This window comes from Oryzias melastigma, linkage group LG10, assembly GCF_002922805.2.
Source record: "Oryzias melastigma strain HK-1 linkage group LG10, ASM292280v2, whole genome shotgun sequence".
Classification (NCBI taxonomy): domain Eukaryota; kingdom Metazoa; phylum Chordata; class Actinopteri; order Beloniformes; family Adrianichthyidae; genus Oryzias; species Oryzias melastigma.
Window position 1 is genome coordinate 7,001,546 of NC_050521.1, and position 26,357 is coordinate 7,027,902.

Below are 26,357 nucleotides of genomic sequence, written 5' to 3' on the forward strand. Positions count from 1 at the left end.
GCTCCTGGCTCAGCTGAATCTCGTGTGGCGGCCAGCACTCGTCTATCCCAACTCCGAAGGGGCCCTTCTCGGATCGGTCCCGGTGGCACTCCACCTGGAGCTGGTTTACTCCTCCCCTGTTGGCACGGCATTTGCTTCTCCCGCCGCGCTCCTCCCCTGTCAGTCCGGCGTTTGCTTCTCCCGCCGCGCTCCTCCCCTGTCGGTCCGGCGTTTGCTTCTCCCGGCGCGCTATCTGGCTCTTCTTGGGAAGCGGTTTGGAAAACTGGAACCGGGAGAAAGCACTCGGCCATTTCCTTGCTGCAAGTTCTCTTCCTCCTGTTGTATGTCTCTCTAAAAGTCTCCCATCGGGCACACCCCCACTACGCACCTGTATCCAATCCAGCAACAATGAGATGGCTCATTCAGGGATGCTCCTGATTAACAAACACATGAAGGCAAAAAAATATAAAAAAACAGTTCACCCTGTTACATCCCCCTGCAGTAGGATATTGGCAGTCCCTGTCATTTCATGACTGGAAGCCTGCTGGAGGCATACCAAGATTTTCCCTTGCAGAAGTTGTATGGGTGTAGGATCTGGTAGGTCCACACTCTGGTGTCGGCATAGGGACACAACCATAAACAGACAGATTAACTCTTGGGTTATTGTCCAGGACTAATATATATATATATGTCTGCATGCAATATATATATATATATATATATATATATATATATATGTATATATATTGCATGCAGACAGTCCGTATCTACTAATTAGGGAAGACTTTTTTGTTGTCATATTTATGGTTGATGGATTGATTCAATGTCAGGACAAGTGGGGCATTATACGGTTTAACTCTATGTGCCCAAGTTGAAATTATTATTTGGAGATTGTGAACAAAGGGCAGTTTGGAAGTCAGATGTATGTTACATCATCACAGTAATGTTAGGGAGACCAGTTGTTTATAGTCATCACGAGTCATTAGCAAACCAGCTATTTAACTTTTTATTGAAAAAAAAAAAAATACTCAATAATCTTTAGATAAAATTTACTAATGGATAAAACTATCATTAAGCTCTGTAGTGAATAGATTTTACCAGAAAAAAAGCCTGTTTCATAGAGTGAAAAACTGTATGGTTTTAATTGGCTATTCAACTCTTATTTGCTGGAACTTACAGATACAACTAAGGCAGTAAATTGGTGGGTATTTATGTTGACAAATAGAGAAAGCAATATCTATATTTTTTACATTGTAGTCCTACATCTGTTTAAGATGGGAAAAATTATCTCCCTCTGGTTTATGTCAGTGATTGAATACTACCAGCATTAAGCCAGAATGTCTATTAATAACGTGACTGCAGGGTGCCATGTATTATGAGGCCTGAATCTGCCTGTGGAGCACCTTAGGGATTCATAAGTTAACGCTTATATTCAATATCTGTTGTTGTGATAGATCATCATTCAGGGAAGCCACCTGGTGTTTCCCACTGTGCCTTTGTGTGGATGAGAGACAGAAGGATTGGAAGCATCTGCCGTACTCAGCTTAAATGAATATAGCGCTCTCCAGCTGCTCATTCTGTGCAGACTGTGAGTGTATTGTGGAAGTCTGAATGTATGTGTGTCGCACTCTTTTCTGTTGGGTTGCTTGTAAACAGCATAGGATGGCAACAACAGAGACGAGCAGCTGTATTAAAAAATAAATCAATGAAGCGTCTTGACATTGTCCTGTTATTTACCAAAAAGACAAAGAAAGTTTTAAAGAATGTTTCTGTTCCAACCATTCAATTATTTTTTTTAGACTTTTATGAGTCTTTTATGTCATATTTTTGTTGATGTCTAAATAATGCTGAAGCATTTAATTGTTATGAATATAATGATCTCATAGAAATATGGAAAATGACTTTTTCTCTCTGTTTTCTTGCACGCTCTATAAAAAAAATCCTCTGAGCTTGATGCCAAAGTGCTGCTTTCTCTCTGTCCTTGATCTTTTGCAGAAACAGCCTTTCTGTGCTAAACGGTGACCCCAACTATTCTTTCCATTTTCCTTTTCTCCGGGCAATATTTCAGCTTCAGAGGTATTTCTGTTGTTGCACTTATGTGGTTGTGATTTTGACCTCATTTCTCTGTCTTCTTCTTTTCTTTCTTTTTTTTTTTAATGTAGTTTCTATATCTTGCCTCCGTGCCCTCATGGCCTTAGACCAATAGAGCATGGAGGAGGGAGAATCAATCCAGCTCTGATAAACTTGGCAGCAATGCAAGTATTAATCCCACCTGTTTCTGGCGAAAGTTTGTAAAACTTGATCTTGAAAAATAAAGAGTTTTTGGTCACACTACTCACATCTCAGTAACTTTGGCTCTCAACAAACCCTATGTAACGCAATGTTCACACCGGGCATGTAATGCATGTTCAAGAAGGTGCCCCACGTGGGATTTTAGCCCATTTTGTTTCAACTTTGACCACAGGTGTCAAAGTCAAGGCCTGGGGGCCGGATCCGCCCCACCAGGTATTCATATCCGGCCCTCTAGATCATTATATATTAGTATTATTAACGGCCCGAGGTTAACTTATTTCAAACTTGTATAGGTTTGACAACATATATTTTTACAGAGAGTAAGTTATTTAAGGTTTAAGCTGACTTATTCTGGAATAATATTCCTACCTGTTTTTTTTATTAATAGCTATGTTAAAATTTTACATTTTTAAAGTTTTAAAAATGTTTTTTTAACATGTTCGATGAATGTTTATCCTGTTCGGCCCACGATCTGAGTATGTTTTGGATTTTGGCCCCCGTTTAATTGAGTTTGACACCCCTGCACTAGACTGTCATTACCAGCTACTAGCAGATGTACCTACATTTGGAAGAAGAATGGAGTAAAAGTAAAGTGATAAGTTTTTAAAGACATGTCTTAGAGAAAAAAAAAAAAAACAATACAGGGCTTTTGCAAAAAACTGCTTAATCATAAAAAAACCCACAGGGAACAATTTTACACTAGAAAAAATATAGTACCTCGCAAAAGTGAGTACACCCACAGAAATCTATTTATATCTTTTCCTGGGACAAAAGTTTCTAAATGAATTTTTGACACAATTAAAAGTAGCCAATGGCCATCTTGTGTAGCAGTGTAAATTTATTTTTCCTTAAAAACAAAAAAATATATTGTAGATGCATCAAAAGTCTCAATTCAATTCATTACTATTTATGTAGCCCAATATCACAAAAATAATTGCCCCATTGAGCTTCATGCCCACAATTTTACAGAAGCAGAAGGTCGGTAATAAATTATAAACAATAGCTAATTGCTAAACTAAATGGACTAAATAAAACTGGTTATCCATGCCCTTAGACCCTCCCTCACGGTAAGGAAGAACTCCTTAAAAAACCTGATTAAGGAAAAGAAAGTAGAAACCTTAGGGATGACCACATAAAGGAGAGATTCTATCCCAGGACGGACAGGCAATTTACCAGGACTGTTAATGGCTGGTTAATAGGACTGGTAATAGCTTATCTAACTCTACAACTACATGTTTAAATAGTGTAGCAGATGGGCTTCATCCAGATGGGCTGGGGGAGAGCTGAAGATGCAAGACGAGCCAGTGCCGAGGTCCACTGCCAGGAACAGAGTAGTCTCCTGGAATCTCTCCCATGCACTCAGTGCATGTTAGCATTCACGTTTCCCTCAATTAACTGCCTGGCTAACTCCCATGACTCTACCAACACCATGCTTGACTGCAGGCACGACACACTTGTCTCTGAACTCCTGACCTGGTTGATGCCACACGCACTTTACACTATTTCAACCAAATAGGTTTATCTTGCACTCATCCGACCACTCATACATCTGTCATTCAAAGCCCACCTTTGGATATGGAACTAAGAACATGCATTCAACCTCTTTGGCCGACCATAGTGCGGCTTGTTCTGAGTCAAATCTGTCTATTTAAACCATTGGATGTTCTTGGCCACTGCGGCACAATTTCACTGTGTTAGTGTGAGGTCGAACGACCATTCAGGTTCAAGGATCACAATAATTGTCCAGAAATGACGCACAGTTCGTTCAAAGAGTGTAAAATAATTTTAATAAAAAATGTTAAAATTTTAAGAGGTTTAAGAACAATTTAAAAAAGCGGGCTAGATTCTTTTTTTAAAAAAAAGACAAATGATAAAAATCACCAGGATAAAAAAAGTAAAATTCAGTAGCCCTCAAAATGTCCTCTTAAAATGATTGAAGATAAAACAAAATTAAAACAAAGAGTCTGTGAGGAGGGGGGGGAAGCTCCGTCCTCCTCCGCAGCGGGTGCTCCTCTTCCTTCCTGTGGCTCGCGCTGGCAGCTGCACTTCTTGGTTTGCCGGCCCTAGAGACACACCGGCGGGAGATTTACTGTCGGGCTAACAGCAGCATCGACCTCGTGCTCACACGGTGACGTTTTCACGTTCCTTTACTTACCTCAGTCAGGCGTTGACAGTCATATCCCGCTGCATCCGCTCGCGCTTGGGCTCACAGCTCCGCGACTCGGCGTCGCTCCACTTGTCCCGTGCTTCCTCTTCGGACACGAACTACAGGTTGCTCCCGCGCCTCTCCAGCCGTGCTCTCTCTGTCGCAGGGCGGATTTGGTCCCTGGTTCCTGCGTCCAGTCTGGGAGTGTGAACTCTCTGCGTCATTCCACTCTGCGCTTCCGTGGGCCTCCCGTTGAGTCCCCTGCTCTGTCTTAAGTGTTCGCCAGGTGTGACTGAGCACAGCTGAGTGTCATCATGTCATTAGTCTGTTCAGTCCCATCTCATTTCAAAACCAATAAAAAAACATCACCACAAAGCATGCACATAAGTGTATAAAACAAACCACAAATCAATAAAACACAATGAGTGGACAAACTGAACAGTTTACTTTCTGACATTTTCCCCCAGCTTTTAAATGTGGTCGTTCCGGCCAATCAGTCTCTATATCGTTCAGGGGGCTTACCCAGATTGGAGCGATGGGAGCGCCTCAATTCAGGCTCTGAGGCATCTTCCCTTTCTGGAGGGTAGTCCTGCTCTGGAGCTGCTGCTGGTACAGCTACCTGCGCTGTTGGGCTAACCTGATTCAGGATCAGCCTAGGAAGCCAGTGTGTAGGAGGTGGGAGGCTGGGTGGAGTCACTTCTGGTGCAGGATGGTGAGCCTCTGCATCACCCTGTAGAAGGCATGGCCGCAGATTATTTCTATGCACAGTCCGGGCTGGGGCGTCTTTACCTTCAGGGTGAACAAGGTAGGTGGGGTGACCCTCCCCCAGTTGTTCCACGATCACAAATGGCTCAGACCCCCACCTAGGCGCCACCTTTCCTTTAGACCTCCAACGGAAGTTCCGGATTAGCACACGTTCTCCTGGGAGCAAAGGCACCAATCTGGCATTACGATTGTGGCGAGTTTGCTCTGGTCCACGCCTGTCCTCAGAGTGCTCTTTCACAGCTTGGTTGGCATGTTTCAGTGCTTCATGGTGTTTCTTCACCCAACCCTCCAAGGTGTGGTGTGAAGCACCAGAGCTGAGGCCAGTCACCCAGTCCACAGGTAGCCTTGCATGCCTCCCAAAGACCCCATAATGAGGGGTTATTCCGGTGGTGCTATGGATTGTGTTATTGTAAGCCTGAACCAAGGCGGGCAACCTGGTCGGCCACTGCTGTTGTTGTACTTCTGTCAAGGAGCTTAAGAGTCTTATTAGAGTCTGATTGAATCTTTCACAGGCACCATTACCTTGAGGGTGGTATGCTGTTGTCCTACTCTTTTTGCATCCGTACAGTTGGCAGAGTTGGGTCATCAGGGCAGACTCAAATGCAGCACCACGGTCTGTTAAGATTCGTTCTGGACAGCCAAAGGTATGGACGAGATGGTCGTACAACAGCCGAACTGTCGTCTCCGCTGTCTGGTCTTTTGCAGGCACTGCAATTGCATATTTAGTGAACAGATCAGTGATTACAAGTATATATTGATACCTGTCTTCCGGACGGCCCAGGGAGAGAAAATCCACCCCCACCACTTCAAACGGGTACGATGTACATATTGGGTGTAGGGGTGCTCTCCCTGATGGCCCTGCTTTGTTGCAGATGCATTGGGGACAGGTCTCTATCCATTCCTTGGAATCTTGCCCCATTCCTGGCCAATAGCAACGTTGTTGGAGTGCTGAAACTGTCCGAGCACTGCTTGGGTGGCCCATTTCTTCATGATAGGCCCTCCATATCTCTTCAGTTTCCTGTCTTGGGACCAAAACTTGAAAAGGAGGGGAACTGGGGCCAGTTTGAACCCCGTGTCTCCCCAAAACACCCTCTTTGAGGTCAATCCTGTCCCAGTCTTTAAGCAACCCTTTTAGGAAGCGTGAAGCCCCAACGCATGCCTCAGGTTTGGGTTGGCAGCGTTGCTTCAGTTCACGGATCCACAAAAGGTCAGGGTCTTGGGACTGGCGTTCTATCCATCCTTCTCCAGAGCTAGATGTTGCCCCCACAGCCAACACAGGAAGGGTCTCTGGTCTTGCTGGTAGCCGGGAAAGGGCATCAGCCTGTCCATTTGGAGCGCCCGGGCGGTACTTGATGGTGTACTTGAAGTTGGCCAATTGGGCCACCCATCTCTGCTCCACAGCTCCCAATCTGGCAGTTTCAAGGTGCACCAAGGGGTTGTTATCTGTAAATACAGTGAAGTCAGAGCCGTACAAGTAGTCTTTAAACTTTTCAGATACTGCCCATTTTAAAGCCAGCAACTCCAACTTAAAGGAGCTATAGTTCTGATCATTACGCTCTGTTGGATGAAGACTTCTGCTGGCATAGGCAATGACCCGCTCCTTGCCATCTTGCACCTGTGCTAAAACAGCCCCAAGGCCCTCAAAGCTGGCATCAGTATACAGCCTGAAAGGTTGTGAAAAGTCTGCATAGGCCAACACTGGTGCACAGATTAATGCTTCCTTAAGGGAGTCAAAAGCTTGCTGGCATTCACCCGACCAGTCAACTGGAGTGGTTTTCTTTTCGTGTGGAATGCCACGAGTCAAGGCATGTAGAGGTGCAGCTACCTTCGAGAAGCCATTTATGAACCGGCGGTAGTAGCCTGCGAAGCCCAGGAATGACCTTACTTGCTTCACAGTCTGGGGCACTGGCCAGTCCCTTACAGCGGCAGTCTTTGATGGGTCTCTTGCTACTCCTCGTTCACTGATGATATGGCCCAGATAGGCCACCTGGCGTTGGAACAGGCTACACTTCTTCGGTTGCCGCTTCAGGCCACATTGGTGCAACCTCTGGAATACCTCTTCCAGGTGTCTCACGTGGCTGTTGAAATCAGGTGAAAAAACTACAACATCATCCAAGTAGATTAGGATTGAGTCGTTGACTAAGGCCCCCAAACTACGTTGCATCAGCCTCTGAAAGGTTGCAGGGGCATTACAAAGCCCAAAGGGCATGCGCTCAAACTCATAGAGGCCAAACGGAGTTGTGAATGCCGTCTTCTCCTTATCCTGGGGGTCCATCTCCACCTGCCAGTAACCACTGCCCAAATCTAAAGTGGAGTACCACTTGGCAGCCTTTAGCCCCGTCAACGACTCTTCAATCCGTGGCAAGGGATATGCATCTTTATGTGTACATGCATTCAACTTCCTATAGTCCACGCAAAATCTCCAAGCCCCATCTTTCTTTTTAACCAGGACAATGGGGGCAGCCCACGGGCTACTACTTCCACTAACAACTCCATTGTCTAGCATGTTCTTCAACAGAGTTTGTAGTTCTTTGTACAGGCTTGGTGGAACAGGGCGATAGCGTTCGCGGCTTGGTGGTGCAGAACCAGTGGGAATCTGGTGTTTTACTAGCCCCGTACAGCCAAAGTCTTCGTCGTGGCGAGAGAACACCCCCTTCCATCTGTCCAGCAGTGACTTTATCTGACTTTGTTGCTCTGGTGTGAGGCTGTCCCCCTGCAGGGACAGCGCGGGGTGGGACCCATCATCTTCTTGTTGTTCTGACACCTCAATTTGCCCTACTTTCACCTCTACTATATCCGGGGCCACAGACGTGAGCACCAACTCCTGTCCTCCCCTTACATCCCCCAATGAAACTTCAACTACCCTGGCCAGGGTGCGCCTTTGCGGGACCTCAACTGGGTACAGGTTAGGATTATAAACCCTACAGGGAACACTGCCCTCCCTAATGGTAACAAGGGAGCGCCCTACACATTGTAACACTAATAAGTCACATGGCCGTGGAGAAGAATAATGACTCATTGCGCTCAATTTAGATGTTTTCATTTAGGGGTGTACTCACTTTTGTTGAATGGGTCTTAGCTATTAATGTCTGTATGATGAGAAATTTTGAAGGAAAAATAAATTTACATTGCTATGCAAGATGGCTACTTTTCATTGTGTCAAAAATTCATTTCGGCAGTGTTGTCCCATGAAAAGTTATACATAAATATCTGGAGAAATGTGAGGGGTGTACTCACTTTGGGAGATCCTGTATGTAGTTGGAGTAGGACTTTAAGGAGGTGTCTGTTCTGCCTTCATCTTTAGAGCATTTTATGCACATTTCAGTAATATTTCTAGCATTATTCTGAGTATGTTTCGAGTTGTGCTTTTGAGCTTTACTTCTACACTTGAGATGTATTTTTTGATTTTTTATTTTTTAATACAATCTTTTTAACTCTCTGGATTTGTCCTTCCTGGGTTTTCCTTTATCGACCAACCGTAACACAAACAAGCATCCTACAACCATCATCCAGGAGATCAGCTCTGCTGAAATGTTGGGATATTCATAAAGCTGAACTCATCTGGTTATGCTAAGATGAGTGCATGCTAAGAAGCAAAGTTAGAAATGAAACTGACTGTTTTAAACTAAAATCTATGTAACCACATTAGGCTTTAGTCATTTATAGACACATTCACGCTAAAAAAAACTTTTATCATCTACCTGATGTTGACCCAGAGAAGTGGAGTAGAAAATGAAGTATGCTCTCATAGATCGTGGAGTAATCCTTTGGGTTACTGAAACAAAAAAATATGTTTCTTTAGCTTTGATTATTTGAATAAAGAGATGACAAAATGCTAGACTGGTATCTCAGCAGATCATCAGTCAACAAATCCCTGCTCTACATGGAAAACTGAATCGTATTTGTTTCTTCATCACATATTCAGCACACGCACGATGTGAACAATTGACCCCGTGTCACAGCCTCTGGAGACAAGCTTTCTATCTACAGAATTTGCCCTTCACTTACTGTTACACTTGAGTAACATGTGCAATCCACCATGCTAGGCTGCTCTAATTCCCAAGACTCTACAGTTTTATTACAGGTTTAAGGTCTAGACAGCATGTCAAATACCAAGTATAATGCTGGCTGTAGCTCCACAATGTGGATTAAAGAGCCTTGATGCGAATCAATTCCAATCGCATGGTTTATGTATGCACCTACCAACACAAGAACATGCTTTGAGTTGTCTTTTTAAGTCCTACATATATGTTGGAAATCCATTAAACTTAGTAATATCAGGAGTGAAATGTATACTATGAGTAATTCTGAAAGATGAATTTAAAAATAAGAACAAGGTGTGATTCAACATTCTGGCTTGACTGTTTTCTTGCATGCATTTACATTATCCCTAAACAGATTGGAAGCATATGTTTTAGGATAATTGGTGAGTCAAAATTCAACCTTTTTTTTTCTTGTGTGGTGCACTAATCCCTAATCAAAGGACATCCCGGGCATGTGATGTGTTAAAGGACCTTTGTTTAAAAAAACGTAGTTCTTGAACATGTTTATAGCCTGTGTTGTGTTAACCCTGAACAAGCAGGGAGGAGCTTTCTCTTTCCCTAATGTTTACTAGTGCACGTCTGCAGTCTACATGTGGAAGTCGCTTGGTGTAAAATTTTAAAGAGGTGCAAATCTTGCGAATCTTGCTACGAGCTTTTTCTTCCAGAGCTCTATTCGGATATATGAAAGACTTGGTGTCATATAATTCTAAGCAGGCAAAAAACACACTTATTAATTACTCCTTCATGATCAGTTTTCAAACAGTAAGCACTTTTGTAAATTAAAAGGGACATTCATATGTCACTATTAAATCCAAGTTTATTTGGTAGTCAGAAGGATAACTAATAACTTTAGTAGATGTTGGGAACCAATAGAACCCAGATATTGAAAAACACATTTTCATACAGATGATATTTGGAAGACCCTCTGTCATCAGACATTTTAGCTAACTCCCTTGGTAAGGAAAAAAAAAAGGTTTCTGGGCCAACATAGCAATAAATCCGACAGCTAAACTAGAAAATCTGAAACAAAGCTAAACTACGAGTGGTAAAAAATCCAACTAGACAAATAGGAGAAATAAAATCACCATGATTCCCCCTCAATAAGACTTTCAGATCTCCAGAACAAACCTTAACTGAGCATACAGCACTTTAACACACAAAAAATGAAAAAAAAACAATGAAGAAAGTGTTTGATTAGAGAGCCCTCAGAGAATGAGGAGTTGTATAATTTTTCACATGATTAGAATACATTGACAATAATTCATTTAACTTTTAACCCGAAAAAATGCTTTTTAATAACCACTTTGTTCTTTGTCCATCAGTGTTTTGGCCCCATTAACCTTTAAACGGCGATACATACCAACAACTTTAAAATGAACACACACAAAATGATTTTTTTGACAAGAATTGGACGAAAACAATTAGAGGATCAAAATGAAGAAAAAAATTATATACATCTCTACGGGTAACTGTAACCATTAAGTCCCTCTCTAATCTTCTTTTGATCTTCTATAAAATCTTTCACAGTGGTAATTGAGTTATGGTTATGCTGTTTTTATTCAAATTAAAACTGTCTTTGTTGTTTTCCAGGGACGTATTTAATTGAATGGCAGGAATTTGTTAGAAATTTTCTTCTGGGTTGTGGTAACACTGGGCTCACACCGCACGGAGAAGCGTTGCGAAGTGGTGTGAAATGGAGGCCGCTTCCATTTGGTGCCCCTGTTAACCTATGGTGTTGTGCATAATAAACACAAAGTGTTTGCAGCAATCGTTTTGGCGTCTGGTCTATTTTTTCTGCGAACGGTCCACGTCAATCCTGGCAGGAAGTTACGCCAAGACACATGAGACAATTTGGTCAATTTTCAGAATATAACCAATTTTCAAATACAGCGATTGACAAATACTATCACATTCTTGTATTTAAACAGACTATATAGATGAAAATAAAAACATGAAAACAACGAACAACACAAATAGACACTGACACAGACATATCATTGTAGTCCCCCTACTACAGAGCGGGGAGGGGGTGTGGTTTTTGGTGTCTAAAAACACAATCAAGAGAGCAGGTGGCACCAACTCAAGATGGACGATGTCAAATGAATAATTGTAGAAACTCTAAATCACCACAGCTGAGCAGAAGCGCCTATGTGTCTGGTGTGAACTGGAGGTGAAGCGGATACCGCCCACTCTCCTGGGGCACACAGCTTCGCAGTGCATTGGTGTAGGCCTGACCTCCAATTATCCCTTTGTTTACACACTCTCCTACTAGCTTACAGCACATTTTTGGTGCAATAGAAATGGTGAGCAATATTGGAGCTACCCAGCTTTACAGTTTAGAGCCAGATAAAGATGTTAAGGATTTTGTATAACTTTATAATGTGTTTTATTTTGTAATGTATTTGCATAACTGGTATTTGTCTACAAGTGGATGCATTAGAATGGATCAAAGCAATAAACTTGTAGCCCACCAACTGCTGCTTCTACATCACACCTACATCCTTTTTCCAATGGCGTTTTTTCATTTGCTCCTGATTCACAACAATTTTCATAAAAAAGACCACAGCTTTACTTCTTTACGTCTTTATATATATATATATCCTCTATCATGAAAATAAGGCTGACCCAATTTTCCTTGGAGTGGATCTCAATGACCAAAGTCTCAGGTGAGAAAAACATTCTTACGGGGATCTTATTGGACATCACATCTTGTGGTTGTATGGAGCTCTATTATGAGAGATCCCACCCATTTCTCACACCAACCATAAACTTAAAATGATTTATAATTGGAGATTTCCTGAGTGACACAAGACTAGTCGAAAACAAAAGCGCGTAGGTAGCTTAAAACTAGCTGTACAAAGCCTCTTGATTTAAAAAGAGCCATAATAGTTACTTTTTTTTCAATCTAATATCTTTAAATGTTCTTTATTTTCTGTGATTATTTCTATTGACAGTCTGATTTGTGTGAGAAATAATAATGGAAAAATACACCGTAGGGGTTTGGCGGTTGTATAAAAAAGTCAACGTTGAGACTCGTTGTTGCCTTGTGACAATAGCTTGTTTGTACTGATGCTTTTGTTCCTTCCACAGCTTCAAAAGAGCTAAGTAGGTAACTGGGTCTCTTTCCTATTTCTTCTCTTCTTCATTATAAGCCCATATATTTCTCCATCAGTCATTCTCGTTTTACTCTATCTCCCTTCGCCTTCCTCTCATTAAAGGCCGCCCGCATTCAGAACAGGAATCCATACAAACACATATCTATTCATGAGTTTGTCTTCTCCTTGCTGTTGTTCCACCCATGAAAATGTCAACAGCAGGTACCGTCACCCATGAGGTGCTTTACACGACACACCTCCAAACAAAAGATGCATCCATATTTACCAGGATGGGCTTTTGTCCGGGCTCCACACTGCCATTCAAAGATACATAATTACAGGAATTTCATTTTTTTTGCCACTTTCAAAGGCATAGCATGAGCCTTTTCCTGGAAAACCTCACAATATTATTGAATGCCGTGATAACAAATCACCCAATCTAAGTCAAAAAACCATCCAATATAATATTCCTGTTTGTACTGGCCCGCAATCAAAGCGCGTCCAATACATTTGTGTTTTTGTCAGAGCACAATTGATACTGAAAACAGTTTAATTCAAGACTTTTTTCCAGTGGTGGTAAAGGTGGAAGGCGTATTTTTAACGATGTGTTTGTTTAAGAGAATCCAAGCAACCATTGCCTGCAGCTGTCCACCATAGAAAATATCCATACATTTGTCAGCGACCAATCTAGGCCATGAAAGAGCAGATTTGATGAGTTTTAATAAATTAAATCTGATTTATTTGAGACGCATAATTTTACAAAACAAAAATCAGAATGCAATTTCTTTCCAGCTACTCTAATAAAAAATGTTGCCAAGTGAGGAAGATCCAGGGATTCCTGAGGTGGCGCGCCAGTTGGACAAACTCATTCCATACAGTAACTCCCTAAAGGATTGTTAATGACTGAAATATTAGCTATAACTAATTGCAGCACCTATTATACCAAAAGAGAATTAACAGTCTTTCCATTGTGTCAAACACATCAATTCCCTTTTTTTTTCTCTCTTTTTGATCAGATTGTGTGTCATTTTTACATTAGAATAAAATATGTCTGACAACTTTAGCAGTTTAACCAACCTAAACAACAAATTACTAGGAATAAAAGTCGATAAGAAAAAAAAAATCCTTATTATCAGAGCACAAACTCTTGGTTTTTGGTCATTTGACATAAACACACCTGCAGACAGCAGCTCCTTCTTTAAATGTAGAGCCTGTCTGTCTCTGCACTGAGATAAATCAGCAAAGTCACCTTCCTCTTTCTATTCCTTTTCTGCCACAATAGCAAAGCAGTTCCAGAAAAAAATAAAACTGTTCACACACAGGCACACACACATTAATTCAGTATACAAAGCATAATGTCAAGTACCTTGGAAGTAAATGGCAATATCAATACACTATCATCTCGCCTGTAGCTTATGCAGTCTTGTCGCTGTCCATATCAGCATTAAAAAGGATGCATGCAATGCGTGATAATGACAAGATACATTGAGTTCTACAACAAGCTTGTTGTTTCCATAATGTTGCTGTTACAAGTGATGAAGAGGCTCTATTCAGATGAAATGCTGAGTTCACTGTCTAAAGCTGAGGCCAATCAGATACCTTCCAGAGTATCATTGACCGTCTCCTTGGGGTGGACAGAAGGCAGTTGGTCAGCAGAAACCACAAAAGACTCTCCTTTGGCATCAGATAGATACCAAAGCATGTGTGAGTCAGTGTTGGTGCTGTGTTTGTACAGAAGCCTCAGGTGTTTGTTTGGCATTAGTTCAAGGTGAATACTCTGAAAGGCTGACCGTGGAAAGTGTAGAAATGCATCAGTGTCCTACATCTAGATGACTGTAGGTTGACAGTTTTCATTTGAATATTTAGCCTTTTCTTGTATTTTCTCAAAAGATCTTAGATCTAAGACAGGAGTGTGTGCAGCAGAGCTGTTGTGATGGAAGGACGATCATTCATTCAAACAGAGTCTGTCCAAGACAGTTTTTTGACAGAGATTTAAAAGAAGAAATACTCGGAAATGCAAAAACAAAATGATTATTCATTACATTTGTTCTCTTTCGTAAGAAAAATGCCACACATACATGTTAGAAACTCATATAAAAAAAAAAAAAATTCATCGGAAGGGGACTTTACTTAATGTCCTTATCTTAAGATCCAGACCCTCCACAGGCCATAACACAAACCCCCAGCATTCTTACGTACGGGTGCACGTGACTAAGGCTTTACTTGACATGTGTTTAAAAGACATGGTGTTGACATGTATTTTTAAATGTCTTTTAAAAACAAAACTTTACTTTAGCCTTGGATTCTAATCATTTCTAAATAGAATCATCGGAAGAACCTGCCCTGAAGGACCCAAAACCTACATTCAGGCTGAGGGACTTCAATGTGAGGTTATTATTAAGGATTATTACTCAGTAAACCACTTTCCTTTCTGTGAATCTCAAATCAACCGTATTTTTTTCTTATCTTTTCTCTGAAGAACGCTTTTTTTCAAAAACGTTTGTCACAGACCTGCCTGATAAAGGTTAGACCTAAACAATAACCATTAGAACAATATACTATTCTTTTGTACACTTGTGAACTTTAGTGACATCCATCCATATTTCCAAACACTTAATGTAAATTCCCCCCACCCTTTGCAGCTCCAACAGCTTGAAATCCTTAGAAAAAGCATCACATTCCATCACACTGGGGAAGAAATTAGCTTTAGATACATTAACAAATGCACCAAAGTGTGAGTGAATGAGGCAAGCAAACATTAGATCAGAAGATTGGTCGACTTTTACGTGTTCATATGAGTGTTCTATCTCCATTTTGGGAGAAAGAGGGAAGGAAAAAAGAGTTTCTCAACAAATAAAGAGACATTATTAAGACGGCTTTTGAGGTACACCAGAAGAAAACATAGCGGGCCTGTTGGCTGCAAAGCAGCATGTTCCCAGCACCTATAGCATCCCAGAGACAGTGTCACCTTCTCCTGTCGATAAAAGAATATCAGAAAGTGGGGGCGACGCCTGGGCACGCCTACATTTACGCCGACAACACAGAATGCTTAAGGCTTAAGGTCAGAAGAAAAAGGAAATATTTCAAATAATATTTTTATTTTGTATCAATAAACTTAATCTCTGCAAAAAGGAAAAACAGTGGGATAGCATTTGAAAATTTTAAACGAATAAAATATTTTTGGAAAGAAAATATATAAAAAAAATAAGTTTTAGTTCTGGAATGAATGAATGAATGAGCTTCATTTGTCATTTTCATTATCAACACAGGTCAACAACACAATGCGAAAATTCATTTGACTCGCCAAAATATTCAGGAGGTACTTACACCAAGTTTAAAATATTATGTATAAATAAATAATGATGAAATATAACAGAGTAGAATACAGGTAATAGGTGCAAGTAAAATTATGCACAAAAACTAATAAAATATAGTAGAAATACAAGGAATAAGTACCAGGTGAAGGTGAAATAAAAAACAAAGGTTGACTTTGGAGAAGTCTTTGTTGCACATTATTCATGTTTGATTCCTTTTAGATAAAATGTTAATTTACTTCTTTTTTAACTGTTCCTTTTAAGTATTACATTTTCAACACTCCACTGCCCACATATCTGCCCTGGAGGTATAGAGCCAGTTTATTAGGATTAAATTCACATCAGGACCATTATGATTTTTCGCGGTTCACATTAGGGTGTTTGTTGTGATCCTTCTCAACTGTGAAACGCCTCCCCATTCACCGCCTGCTGTCATATTTGGATGGATGCAGGAAGAGAATAGTTTCGTCAACTTGTTTTGTTCTAACAGGAAATTGAGATGATCCATCTCATCTTATTTGAGTGGGGTGGCTGGCAGTGCTTGGCTTTTTTTTCCGACCGCGCTCATTTTCTTTATTCATTCTGCGAGGAAAGCTGCTGTAATCGCAATAATCGGTCCATGCTTATAATTGTAATTGTGGTGTTATCTATGCATTTATTTGAATATTTTTGATTTGCTGAACACAAGAGAATGCAGGACATTGCTTTTAACCCCTACAACCCCTACACCTAAGCATACATTTATTGTCATATTGTATGGTTCTGCCGTTTAAATTATACGCTTCCCAGACCTTTGAACAGCCATCACAACTGTGTGGATAACAGATAACCCAGTTTCAACTCTGAAAGTAAAACATTTCCAGATTCATCACAAAAAGCTGTGAAGACTCACGTTTAATGGGGGTTTTGCTTTTCAGACCTCTTAGATGTAGAAAAACAAGACCCAACGCACACTCACACTTAATCACGTCATGCCCTCGCACAAAGAAAGCGTATAATGCGGCGCTCCCGCACACCGAAAACACACATCAGTGCAAATCAAGCTTTGTCACAGAACGGAAACATTTTCCCTGGAGAATGTCAGCTGGGGCATATTCTGTGTGAATATTCATGTACAGTATCAAAAGAGAACAGGGTTCATTTTGTTCCATCCCCCGCAGAACTGAAAAAATGCTAATAACTTTCCAAAAATAGATCTATGACATTAACGCACATTCAGGAGCACTACAGGGAGCTGTCCGCAGTCAGGAGCTGCTGCATTAATCAGACTTTACACTTAACCCTCGAATATTGATTTGTTGTTGGGCAGGGCACAGGCCCTCTGCAGATTGTTGCTAACTCCCTGGTGTAATGGGGGCTAGTTAGCCTTTACATCAAAAGCTGAAGCTTGCAGGAGTGAAAGCAAGCGAAGTTTCAGTGTCAGGCTCTTTAAAGGCTTTGCACATAACATCTGAATTAGGTTCTGTGCCATTGAATTTTTGTAAGATGTTATTTTTCTTCCCTGTTCACATTGTTTATTTAGGCCAGATGTAACCATGCCAACTATAGTGAGAATATCAGGGGATTGATATCACTCCAAACTCCTAAAATGCAAAAAAAAAAAAACCCACACATTGTCATCTATTCATATATTCATCCTTCTTCTTTGATCAATTTTAACATGTCTTATAAGTTTCAGGCTGAATGCTCTTCCTAGCACTATAGCTTCTGCATTCACCGGGGTTAGGTTAAACCAGGGGTCTTCAACCTGCAGCCCCTGAGGCACATGTAGCTCTTTCACCCCTACATTGTGGCTCAACATTTTTAACTTGAAAAAGTAACATATGTTTTAGACAGGGTTTATTAAACCAAAAACGTTTTTCAACTCCTTCACAAACAGTTGAAGCTCAGTATGTATCGCTCAACCAGGATCCTGACCTCAGTACCCATAATTCTCCAACAATCCATCAAGCAGTTTGGCTTCATAGTTTACAAAACGTATAAATGTTGACAGATGTTTGAGTGCTGTTTACCACAGAAGTCCGTTCACACAACTAGAATTCCTTCAACAGAATTTAAGGTGCATTTTCTAGTTTTAAATAAAAAATCAAGGATGTTAATTATAAAATCGTGATACGAGTCACTTCATTAGCTTTGGTTTATTTATTTTTTATTTAGATTTTAGGAATTTCCAGTTTAGATGCACCACAAACAGTGGTTTTGTGTTTATTTGTCATCACTACTGACATTTCACTACCTTTTACTACACTCCCTGCATTGAGATATTTTATGTGGAACAGCATGTCTTCTATTTTGAGAAAAAAGTTGTGTAGACCTCTAAAGAACTAGAAACTAACTCATAGTTTGAAAAAGGCTATTTTCTCTTTATGTTTCTTTATGCTTGAAAAAACACATATTTATATTTCTCATAATATGAACAATGCTATAAATACAAATCAGTGTCTTCGTTTTCTAAAAGGTGAAATAAGACTTTGTGGCTCCTACTATGTTGTCAGTAAGAATCCTCCAGAATGGCTCTTTAGCTGTTAAAGGTAGCAGACTCCTGGTTCAGGCATGAACAGGACACTAAATTGTGCCCCGTTGGAGTTGAATTTATCTTTTTTATTTCTCTGTCCATCCTTAAGTTGTTTTTTTTTGTTCCCAGTTTGTTTTTGTTTTTTGCTTTTTTCACATTTGGGGGAGGAGTCACAACATTTAGGGGGTCATTATCCCCCCTTTTCATGCCCAGAAGTAAAAGGACTCGATCTCTGAGGCTCCACCTTTCGCTCCCAGAGGGCGCCACCCATTTCTTGATGTCAACATAAAGCCATCCTCGTCAGTGTGTCATACACGGAAAAAAACATAAATTAAAAAAAATATATAGTAATGACTTTTTGAATCTGCAGTTCTCATTTGCCATTCTTCTGTCCCCTCCCGCCCCAATACAAAACGCTGTAGTTGTGCGATTGTTGTTTCCCCAGATGAACACAATAAAATGGATGGATGGTTTTCTACACATCAGTTATTAAAGACATTTAAAAACGGATTCAAATGAGATTTTTGCAAACATAAGAGTGATCACTCTCCTCTTTATTAATGCTGATTCATTTATTACTTTTTGTGATTCCAAACTTATTTGCCTGGCAGTCCTGGAACCTCAATCAGTTGGAGTCGGTTTTACCTTTAAAAACAAAACAATAAATAAGTTAAAGGTGTGACCTAACTGACTTTATACTACAAAGTGTTTATTTTATTTAAAGGTCATTTTCTATCAGGTGTTTGTACTGTAAATAAATGTTTTTTTTTAATGTTTGGAATTAAAATGATTTATCACTGAAATCACTTCAATTAAAAAAGAAAACTTTCTTAGAATTATCTCACATTTTGACTAGTAAACTAACATCGAGATTTGAAAGGAGAGCAATTTAGAAAAGAGTTGACTGTTTTTTTTTTTGCTGAGATGTAAAGTAGGAAGAAATGAAAGAGAGGTCAGAGGACTGTGAGCTGCAGCTGCATGTGAAACCCCTCAAAAGCAATAACCTTCATTACTTATTACTGTTTGTTTTTCCAGAGTGTCTCAGCTCTGAAATTTTAATCAGTGCAGTGTTAGCATTCACACTGATTCAATTCGCATTCCAAAAAAAAGGTCATGTCCAGAATGATATTAATAAACTGTGCTTGTTTTATAATCTTAGTGGGAGTGATGTCATCTTCCACAAAACTCATTTATGATAAAGCAAATGGAAAACTTAAAAAGAGAATAATCCAGCCTGTTAACTCCCAATTCTCAACAACAAAAGACCAAAAAGTTCACAAAGTGTGTTTTGATGGTTTTAGGGGCAAAAACATTTAGCAAATATCCTTGAAAAAGTGAAATATAACAACAGCAGTTTTGTAGGTTGTAAAAAAAAGTATTTTCAGCGAAATGGACTAAACTGATAGAGCTTGTTAATCACTGCAGATTTGTAAGAGCTGGCACCGATTCCTTTATTATTGCTTCTACATTTTTTTAAACTGAAGGTAATTATTTTAAAGTTAACTTTGACTCTCGAGTTTCTTGCTTTTTGTTTCAGGCTTCAACAACCAAATGAAAAATAAAAGTGCCGCCAGAAGTCTGTTCTTTTGCCTTCAGAAGACACAAGATAAGATTTTCAGAGTGACTCTGTATCTTCATAAAAATTTAAATAAATACAGTAAAACACAAATTTGTTGGGAATTTCAAGTGATACAATTAAGGTTTTCCTTAAAAATTGGATATGACACAAAAGTCAAAAATGATTTGATTGGGATTCATTGAAACTCTTGTGCTCTCCTATGGGGTCCAGATGACCCGACCCTTATATTGATGTGTGATTCCTCCCATGATAAAGGTGGACAGGATTTTATGTCTGCCACGAACACCAGTGAAGATACAAAAAACCCTTGAAAAAAAAAGTTGAGTGCACTGTCTTGGAGGGTCCAGATGACCCCCCTTTAATGTAAACATCCCTAGGATAACAAAAGGGTTACAAGAAAAGGACTTTGACACGACCTAAAGTGACATTAAGAAAAAAATATATATATAAAACCTTTTATTTTGTTTTGGGGTTTAAAGACTGGGTAAAATTTGTTATACTTCATAGTTAATGAAAGATCCACTTTAGTTCAGTTTATTTTACTACTTTTTTCATGTTTTACATAACATAACAAGCCACAGCATTGCTTAGAATATGATTAGAAACGTGAAGTTAATTATAAAAGCTATAAAGTGAAAACCTGTATTAAAAAAGACAAAAAAATGTGACATTTTAGCAAGGAAAAAAAAAACGTTTAGCCTTTTTATGGGAATCTTCCTCAGATGTTGATATGAGCAGAAGACGGACTCAGGAGTTTGACAAGTTAGGTGCTTATTCTGTGAGGTCCACTAACGTTTATCATCAGTCACTAAAATTCTATTCACTTGTACATTTCATGCACAAGAAATTGGCTATTTAGTCGTATACTTTAAGTGCTACGGTTGCAATTTTTTATGACTCCTCTTTTAATTACTGAACCCCCATTTCTCTGCTGAAGCCTTTTGTTTTCTGACTCCACTGTGTTACTGATGCAGAGCAAAGTGGACACAAACTTTGAATAATTCACCACCCAGAGGCTCCCTCCATCATAATCACACACTGGGCTGATGTGAGTCATGCTGAGAAGTGATAGTAGCCTCTGCTGTGCCACAACATCTATCATTCTTCCAAGTTTTGGTGGCTGTCAGCACCTGATACAAGTATGAGCTTTGAACTGCAGCTATTAACAGTCTTTTATCATCTATTTATGTTTACACTGAAGGAAATACATATTTGATCCCTTGCTGATTTTGTAGGTTTACCCTCTTAAAAAGAAATTGATAGTCTGTCATCATAATGGTAGGTCAATTTGAACACTGAGAAAAAGAAAGTTAAGAAATTGACTTTAAAAAATGTGTATATATTTGTATGCATTTCATTGAAGGAATACATTTTTGATCTGCTAGTAACCATTGAGAGTTCTGGTTCACTCAGACCAGTTAGACTTAAAATCAGGGTTAGCATTAGCTCTTCTGAAAGCTGCAACATTATATGTTAGTATTTATTAGGGTTTATATTGTGATTATTTGGTTACATTTTCCAGGAAACACCATCAACCTGCAAAAATATACCTGATAGCCAGCCAGAATCTTTCAAGACTTAAAATAAACCATGCTTTTCCCATTAAAAAATAGGTGTTTACTCTGTTGGATATGATAGATTAGGCTGTTTATTGCACAGCACACACAATAAACAGTAATATATAAAATCTGAGAGAAAAATCTTGCAATACTGGGGGTCAAGGCTTGGAGTCCAAACACACAAATTACTGCGAAAACAAATAGCAGCAGTGGTGTATAGTTGTGTTCATGTGTGCCTGTGTTTGTTCTCCTGGTAATTCCCTTTTGCAGGGATATTCAGAACAAACACAAAGATATGCTGGGCACAAGCTGGTCAAACTGTTGGCTTTCTTTTAATAAGACTGAATCAATACCATCCTCAGCTTATCTCTGCCTCACCGAGAAGCGCTCTCTCCCGGACACACAGGCTGGACTTGTCAGATCCATCTTTCCATTTCTACGAGTTACAGCTTCCATGATGTCCACACTTACGTTTTATATACAGAAAAATACACAGGTTTATGTCCAGGAAGTAGAATGTGTGTTTACAGCAAGTCATGGTGGTCCTACACTGGTTTTGTTGAGGCATCAGACATGTTCTTTATAAAAATAAAAATAAAAACTAACTATTAATCAACATGAGAAACAATGTCCAATAGGACTATATCTGCCATATTCAATTTTGGCTTGAATCTTTTTTAAGGTGCTAAATTACTGATTGTAATGTGCTGTTGTTGTACAGTGACCTTAAGTGTCAAGACAGGTCTGTCAAATATAATGTAGTGCCGGGAGTCGATTATAAAAATGTAACTAATTAATCGTAAACCTGGGAAAAAATGAATTGGGATCAATTGTGGTTATTTATTACTTATTTTTCTTACAGTATTTGTCAGCCACTTATTATCTGCAAATAATCACAGTATGAAATCACACACAAAATTGTACACTTAGAACGTTTATTTTTAATCAAGGCTGTCAATCAATTAAAAAAATAATCAGAATAATCACACTTTTGGATTGTGATTGATTACAATTAATTGCAATGTTTTACTAAGTAAATTTCATATGACATTATGTGGATTTTGGACAAAAAACAGGCCAGAGAGAATGATGTTCCTTAATTGTTATCGTCTGAGATTTTTAAATTCATTAATTGTTAACCTAGAAATGTAAATTGTGAGCAAAAACACATCAACAGTAAGACAAGCAGAAATGTAGACTTCTATGTCTGCAGAAAACGGAGAGATTGACATACAGCCGGTAGAACCTGCACACCTTAAAAAAAAAAAAGTTCCAGTCACTTAGCCTCAATGTTCTATATGATTATGCAGACTATTTTTTTTTTATTTTTTACTTCTTTCATCTGGACAAAACTTAACTGATGCTTTATCTCACCTATTTATGACGATCAACATATCTATCCCTTTCCTTTGACGCCACAGTCAAGGCTCAGCAACACGTTGTCAAGGTAACATGACAATGCATCGAACCACGGATCAAATAGTCCACTTTTTAGGAAAAAGCAGTCTCAACCCCCCCCAAAAATAGCAAGAATTAAGTATAAAAACCCATTAAATATTTATTTCTTTTGTAAGTGACCACGGTATACGTGGGATAATGCTGACAAAGTGTTTTAACGCACGCCATGGAAGCTTGACCCATCCGAGGCAAAGCGGAAAACTGTTTCTTTGCATGGTGTAATTAATTTGTGTTAATAACACGTTAATTATTTTTGATTAATTGCGTGCATTAACGTTCACAACTCTAATATAATGTATTCATAGTATTATTAAATCACAAATTCTTTCACTCGTTAGGGTTTTGTAGTTTCTTTTTAACCCAAGCATTGACTTGACTATTACCTCTTCACGTTCCAAACTGGAGGCACCCGCTGGTTCCAAGCACTGCCTGTAGAGATGGACTGTGGTGGGTGTGACATCATCCATAGAAAATGACTTACCTCCGACTCTAGCTAAGTGAAACCTATTCAGATGCCATTTTTCTATGATACAGACGCCACCATTTGGACCCAGTTAACAGTTTTAGTCAGAGTTGGTCTGAATCATTATTTCTAAGGCAACTACTGTCGCCAATCATGAGTGAGCTTGTTCAAAGTCCACACGTCTTCCACTGAAAGCGACCCGGGAGAATCTGTTTATCAGAAATTTCCCTTTTTACCAATGTCATCTGGCTCCAATATGGCGTCTGAATTGACATCTTTTTGTTAGAGCTGGAGGTAAACCGTTTTCTATGTGACGTTACACTGAATTCTCACATAGTCAAAGCCATGTTGTTTTTTTTGTTTTGTTTTTTAAGTCTAATTTTACTCAAAGTGTCATCAACATATTAAATCAGATTTTATTAGGAAAAACACTTTGTAATACACTTGAATGTCATGCAGCATTTTATGTCTAGACTTCACATTTTTGTGTTTTCAGTTATTTATTGTGTATCCACCTCCCGTTTGTCTGTGTGTGTGTCTGCTTTGTTTGGATACTCTGCCCTTAGATTCACCTGTGTTGTGTCACCTTGTCAACCCCCTCTGTGTATCTATATAGCCTTGTCTCAACCTCTCTGTGCTCTCACTTTATATTTCTTTTTACCTTGTCTTTGCTTTTCCTCTCGTCTCCTCCCTTGTGCCCTGTGTTCAACACTACCACACTCAAATATTTATTTACCATCAAGTGCTTGAAACTTTTTTTCTTCCTGCTTTTAAATGAGTTGTATTTCTATCCCTTTGTCTTTCAGTTTTCTTTTATAAATGGGGTGAAAAAATACAAGATATTAATCTGAGCGTTAACAGTAAATGTAAGCAGCAGTTGATAGACCGCAGTGGTGGTGTTTCAGTTGTGTGCAGGTAACCGTGCTTAAATTTCATTCTGGGTTGTGTGTCATTGAGAAGTGACAGCTTGTGACCTATTTAAGACATAAAAAAATTCGTACAATTTTCACTTGCAAAGACAAATTGAAAATGTAAAAAGGTGTAGCTTCTGCTTTTTATCTTAGACTGATTTGATAGTTCTCTCACATTCTCTTTTTCTTCCAAGAAATTGTAGTTTAAATTTAAAATGAAAAATAAATGAGAGTTTTTACTTAAGTCAAAAAAGTTTTAATGAATTCAATTCTTTTCGAAAACAGTAAAAAAAACCCAAAACTCTTCAAATTGTCTATAAAACCAATGTATTATGAAATGACTGTCTCATTTTTTTTTTAATTAAAATCCAAGTGAATGAAAATGCCCCTTTGTAACTGTAATATCCTGGAGGACAAGGTAACCTGGAGGTTAGGTAATAACAACGTAACATTACGCTAAAAACAGGGATTCAAAATTGCTCCTTTCTGCTTACCAAAGGCTGTAAAGGTTGCTAATGAAGAAGTAAGTAAAATGTTTTAAATGGTATTTGTCAAATCACTCATTAAATAGAATAATCATTTATTTTTACTGAGACAATGTGCAAAAAACATTAAAGATGCTTCACACTATAACCAAAGCTGGTTTCCATCCGTAGACCACTAACAAGTCGTGTGTCATTATGCCTGACTATGCCTGACAGTGTCTCTGGTTTGTGTTGCATAGTTTACATTGTCTCATCTTCGGTCTGTTCCCGGCCCCCCCAGGGATTGGTTTGTCCTGCCACCCCCCTGTCAAGCAGTTTATGTGTCGATAAGGCCCCATGTCGTCTCATTCCTCGATGAGTTCTTGTAAAATCCATGTTTTGTTTAAGAAATTATGTTATGTTTTTGAACTTCCAAAATTAAACTTGAGGTCCATGGAAAAATGGACGATTGTGTTAGCACGTTATCGCACAGGCATGGCACCTTTTATATGAATAAACATTTTACAATGTTTTATTTTGAAAGTACAACGTAAGTTTCTATTCTGAAACCTGTTTCCTGTTTCTCTTGCTTTTTACTGCTAAATCAAAGCGTCACCAGACTGAATATAAAACTTGTGCTTGAACCTTGTGTTGCGTTGTAAAGAGACGGGCATCAGACAGAGACATAATGGATGTAAGCATTCTGATTGATAAATGAAACCAACTGTTACCTGTCTTGAAGTCTTTTTGATTCAATTCACATAAAATGAATTGAGTGTGAATCTGTCAGAAGGTATGGTTGCAAAAAACAACCGGATCCGGTCCCCGGGCCTCGACTTTGACACATGCCCAGTAGGAATATACCTGAACTCCACTTGGGCTGTGGACCAGTGGGCAATTCACTGGATTTACACACATTAAATCATAGATGTAAGGCTATGTTTGGCTGCAGGTTGATTCAGAAAAAGCAGAAAAGCCTAAGAAATCCTGTTTCGTATTAATAGGCTAAATATGACAAAACTTTCATCAACTTCTTCTCCTCCTCCTTCTTCTGCTTTCCAGCATGCTGCACACTGGTGGGTGTATTTGAAAAAAAACAAACTTAAATATGGCAGATAACAGATTGAGAGGTCTTTAAGCACACACATGGTATTCAATGAAAGACCAACAGCTGTCGAGATTACAAATAGAAACCAGATGTACCTGTGATCAAGACAGAAAAGAACCCGAAACCAGAATACATCCAAAACACAACTAAATACATTAAAAAATACCAACAAAAAATATAGTTTCAGGCTTTTTTAAGCCTCTCAACTTTTAAGTTTGTAATATATGTTTTTATTTGGATTTTTATGTCTTTGTTGTGCTCATTTGGACATTCATTCATTCAGAGCAGAATTAGGTAGAAAAGACAGACTTGTAAATAGTAAAATATTTTCTTATGGATTTTAGAAAAAAACTGTAATTAGTCCTGCAGGGAAATACAAATAAAGCTTACATTTTGCGCGGTGCTACCAGCTGCAAACCGGAGAGGTTCTGGTCATAAAATTGCATGATGCATATATTAAAATAATAAGTCAGCCTGTCCCCCTTTTACCTAATATATGGCTTAGAACGATCCTAAAATGAAATATGACTACCTCCTACTCTAATGTGTTGTAAAAAATAAACCTAGACATCACTGTGTCACCAGGGGTTTAATCTATTTTGACCACAAAGGCTTAAAACAAACTTCCAAAAAGTTCATAGGAAAAAAAATGAGAAAAACAAGATG